At 41.7% G+C, this 5,352-nt stretch overlaps 1 non-coding gene across 1 annotated transcript; it reads right to left on the reverse strand.

Annotated features, from left to right (window-relative positions):
- Positions 1–2,978: 2,978 nt before the first annotated feature.
- On the reverse strand, positions 2,979–3,085 carry LOC130512096 (small nucleolar RNA R71). The gene has a single exon (XR_008945657.1). It is a non-coding gene; the product is annotated as a small nucleolar RNA R71 (small nucleolar RNA).
- Between the last annotated feature and the right edge of the window lie 2,267 nt (positions 3,086–5,352).

Genomic DNA, 5,352 nt, shown 5'->3' on the forward strand with positions numbered 1-5,352 from the left:
TTCCAACAGCTAGGTGCCACTATCTCCTCTATGAAGGTTCTGATCATCGCCCGTTGCTATCAATCTTTGACCCTACTAAGCTCAAATCGCAGCGACTTTTCCACTATGATAGAAGACTTCGTCATAATCCAGAGGTTAGAGAGCTCATTGATAAGACCTGGAATCGTGACAGGGGACTCGATGTTATGCAAAGGATTTCCAACTGTCGCAAAGCTATTGTCAAATGGAGTAAAGAGAAGTACCTTAACAGCAAGAAAATGATATCTTGCATATTTGCATTGTTTTAGCTATTCATTCATATGCATTTTCATCATATAGAATAGGATTTAGACATGTTTAGGTCGCATTTTGCATGCATAAGTCTCTATTAGGTACTGGAGTGCCAAGTGAGGTTATTGGAGACATTTGGATGAATTTGGAGCTCAAAAGAAGAATAAGAGTTGACCTTTGGACGAAGCCGACCGGAGCGACCACCTCGGAGCGACTAGGCGACATCGCTCCAGCCGGAGCGACTAAGCGACATCGCTCCAGCCGGAGCGACCTCAAGGCTCAATCTCAAAGCGACACCATGAAGTCGCTCGCCTTTTTATCACTTCGGACATCCGTAAATCACCCTGGAGCGACCCCTCAGAGCGACCACCCGAGGTCGCTCCCGAAGCCCAGAGCGACCTCTCGGAGCGACTGGCCGAGGTCGCTCCGCGTTATCAGTGCACGATTTTTATTATTTTCAAAGACCTTTTTGCAATTTATTGTGCACGTTTTTGCACTGAAAAACCTAATGTTTAAGTATGCTTTGTAGCCACCATTGGCTGATTATCTTTTTTCTATTGAAGAACACAAACTCTCTCAAGAAAAACATCTCTTTTTGGCTTGATTTGTTATTGTTCTTGTGAGTTTCTCTTCTATTTCTCTATATGATTCATCTGAAATCCATCATGGGTTTAAGAGGAATCATGGAGACTAGTGAGTAATCCACTTTTGGATTCATGGGTTAGGGAGATTAAGGGTGATTAGGTTAGTTCTAGGATGTGTTAGGTGTAAATCATACTTGTTCCTTGCATAGTAGAGTGATCTTAATGCATCATTTGAGTAGGCCACTCAAAGGGTGATCTCTAGGCATTTCCCATCCAAAAGGTGTTTGATGAAATGCCTGAGTCAACTCTCCTAGGATCTTAGTGTACTTTGCCAAAGATATTTGTTGTTAAAGATGCTAAGATAGCTAATAGACTTGTTAGTAATGATTGCTTGCATGTTATTCAACCAAAGACATTTGATGTTTGAGACAGGTTAGCAAATGAGCAATTATCTAGACATAGAGCTTGCTTAGAATTGTGTCTAGGCTTAAGGTTAATAGTTTGATTGATTCATTTGTCGTCCTTAATTCGAAACTTGATCACCCAAGGTCTGAAATCCCTATACCCATGAGTTCTCCTTTCCAATAGCTCAAAAGTATCATTTCTGTTACTTGCATTATAGTGTATCTTATTAAAACAGAAACATTCTATTGGAGCTAACATTTATTTTGTAAGTTTTTAAATTAAATACACATTTATACTTTATAGTTAAACCTACATTAAATCACTATTGCTATTTTCTTTATACTACTATCCATGTTTCCAAACAATATACTTATTTCTTTATACTACTATCAATGTTTCCACACAATATATTTTTTTATACTACTATCAATTTTTCCAAACAATACAATAATTAATCTTAGTTATTTTATATCTATCATTTTCTCTTTAAAATTTTGCAGAAACGTCATAATTTCATAAATTGCAAAATAATGAACTTTAAAATTTGGATTATAAGATTACAAATTATGAAACTATTACAATTTAAATCAAATTAGATTACATATCGGTCATCCATCAGTTCAATCGGTTAGTCTCGAGTTTTAGTAATTTTTTAATATGAATAATTTAAAAACCAAAATTGAATTGTCAGATCTCCGGATTAACCGGTATAATCACAATCGGGTTGAATTTAAAAACACTGATTTAAATGCAAAAATATTTTAAATATACACTCTATCAAAATTACCAAAATATTTATTAAGTTATTAGTGAATTTTTTCATCGTAAAATATTTCGCGCTTCTAAAGCGCGGATCAAGATCTAGTTTTAGTTTAAAAACCATCTAATTCACTGATTGCACTTAGATTAGGCAAATACTTGCATTCTCTCTGCATTTGAATCCCTCAGAACTGGTTCGACAACTTACTTCCACTATACTATCATTTGACTTAGGAGCCTCAAAACTCCTAACATCAAATTGGCGCCGTTGCCAAATTCTGAGTTTGATTTAAACATTGAGATTTAGTCATTTGTTTGAGACTAAGTTATTTTTATTTTTTTTTGTAAGTCACTGATTCTCTTCTTTACCTCTTTGTGATTTTCAGGTGTATGAACTTGAGGAGCAAAGGTACATCAAACCTTGCTCCAAGAGCCGAAGACATCAGAGCTTTAGAGAGAGAGTGTGCTAGAAAGAGAAGACAAGAAGAGCAACAAGCTTTACTGCAAACACAGGAAGCTGAGATGGCTGATCCACAAAATCCTCTGAACCCCAATGGAGTAAACAATGTTCCACAAGGGCCCCAACAGAGACCAGCTCGCCCCATTGGCACTTATGACCGCCCCAACATCCATGGTCCTAGACTTGGAATCCGAGCACCAGCTGTGGCTGCTAACAACTTTGAGATCAAGTCAGGACTGCTAAACTGCATAGAGAACAACAAGTATCATGGTCTGGCTGTGGAGGACCCATTTGATCACTTGGATAAGTTCGACAGCTACTGTGGTATGTCAAAGACTAATGGTGTGTCAGAGGATGCCTTAAAGCTCAAGCTATTCCCTTTCTCTTTGGGGGATAAGGCACGTCAGTGGGAGAAGTCTCTACCAAGTGACTCTATCACCACTTGGGAAGACTGCAAAAGGGCATTCTTGGAGAAGTTCTTCTCTACCTCAAGAACTGCTAAGTTGAGGAATGAGATCTCCAGCTTCCAACAGAAGAACTTGGAAGGATTCAGTGAAGCTTGGGAGAGATTCAATGGTTACCAAGCTCAGTGCCCACACCATGGATTCTCTAAGGAGACCTTGCTGAGCACATTCTACAGAGGTGCTCTTCCTAAGTACAGAGCCAGACTGGATACAGCTAGCAATGGGTTCTTTTTGGGGAGAACTGAGGAAGAGGCAGAGGCTCTGGTTGACAACATGGTTAAGAGTGATGCAGTCTACAGTGGAGACCATGACAGAAGCAGTAGAGGTGATGACAAGCACACAAGGAATGAGATAAAGGTTCTTCAGGAGAAGATTGACAAACTCATTGCTGATAAGGCCACACAAGCGCAGGTGAACTTTGTTGGTAACCCACAACAGGAAATACCTCCTACTGTCAATGAGGTTGAGGGTTTGGAAGGGCAAGAAGAATTGTGTTTCATCAACAGCAATGGTAGCTGGTACAAGAAGGAACCCAACTTTCAGTATAACAACTACCAACAGAAGCCCTATTCAAACAACCAGCAGAGTGGTTATCAGCCTAGAAACAACCAGCAGAGCAACTATCAGCCTCAGCAAAACTCCTCTCCTAGCTCCTCTGCCCCTCAAGAGAGCAGCACTGATGCCTTACTGAAACAGATCTTGGAGTCTCAGACTAGAAGTGAAAAGCATGTGGGCTATGAGCTGAAGAACCTTCACTCCAAGATTGATGGGAGCTACAATGAGCTCAACAACAAATTCTCCCACCTTGCTTCTTCTGTCAAGAATTTGGAGACTCAGTTTGCTTCCATGAGCACCCACCAGAATCGCCAGCCAGGATCTCTACCTGGAAAATCTGATCAAAACCCCAAAGAAGCAAAAGCTGTCACACTCAGGAGTGGTAAGCAGTTACCTCCTAGAACCCTCACCAAGGATGCTGAGAAACAAGGTGAGGAGGTAGCCATCAATCTAGATGATGAAGTGGTCATTGTTGATGAAAAGACAGATGATGAGATCTTGGAGAAAATTGAGAAAGATAAGGGTAAAGGCAAGGTTGGAGAAGAGAAGAAGACAACAAAAGATGGTGAATATGCTGCTCCAGCAGGTGAGAGCTCTTCTGTCCCTCCTCCCTATGAACCCAAACTTCCATTTCCTGGTAGATTCAAGAAGCAGCTGCTACAGAAGTACAAGGCTTTGTTTGAGAAGCAGATGAGTGAAGCTCTTGTTACAATGCCCATCATTGATGCTTTCATGCTGATTCCTCAATACAGCAAGTTCCTGAAAGATGTTGTAGCTGCTAAGAAGAAGGAGATGGAGGGCATGATGGTTCTAAGTCATGAGTGCAATGCCATCATTCAGAGACTTGATGCTCCAGAGAAGCTAGAGGATCCAGGATGCTTCACACTACCTTGTTCTCTTGGACCTATGGTGTTTGAGAAATGTCTCTGCGATTTGGGAGCTAGTGTCAGCTTGATGCCTTTGTCTGTGGCAAAGAAGCTTGGCTTCACTCAATACAAGAAGTGTAGACTCTCTCTGGTGTTGGCTGATCGTTCAGTGAAGTACCCTGTGGGCATCCTAGAGAACCTCCCTGTGAAGATTGGAAGGTATGAGATACCTACAGACTTTGTGGTGCTTGAAATGGGTGAGAAGGCTCAAGACCCATTGATTCTTGGAAGGCCATTCTTAGCTACAGCAGGAGCTATTGTGAATGTGAAAGAAGGAAAAATTGACCTCCATTTGGGTAAGGAGAAGATCCTCCACTTTGACATCAAGGAGAAAATGAGGAACCCCACTGTATTTGGACAAGCCTTCACCATTGAAGATATGAATCCTCCTCCTGCTGATGATCACTTTGATGAGCTACCACCTGAGGAAGATGGGGTGTCAACTCCACTTTCTGCCTCTAGTCCAGCCTGATCCAAGGGAGGCAAAGTCAAGCTAGAGACTTAAAACAAGCTCACTTGGGAGGAAGTCCCATGAGTATCCTTGTATATATTGCATTAGTATTTGCATTATCATTTTATTGCATAAACCAATGGGAAGTGAAGTTGTGTGCAGGTATTGAGCAGAAAGTCGGACACCAGAGCGAGGTCTCCGCAGCGACATGCTGACGTCGCTCCAGCTGGGAGCGACGTCGCTACAGCGAGATGCCGAGGTCGCTCGCGTCACACGCGAGTGGAAACACAGAAACCGAACTCAGAGCGATCTTCTCACAGCGACATACCGAAGTTGTCCAGCTGGGAGCGACCTGTCGCAACGACGTTCACACCTCGCTCCACGGAAGGTAACACACAATCCCACTTTTCTTTGTATTTCACATTTCCATTGGGTACCTCACTCACACAGAGACTGTGTGATTTAAGTGTGGGGGAGG

This window comes from Raphanus sativus, chromosome 4 (genome assembly GCF_000801105.2).
Source record: "Raphanus sativus cultivar WK10039 chromosome 4, ASM80110v3, whole genome shotgun sequence".
Lineage (NCBI taxonomy): Eukaryota > Viridiplantae > Streptophyta > Magnoliopsida > Brassicales > Brassicaceae > Raphanus > Raphanus sativus.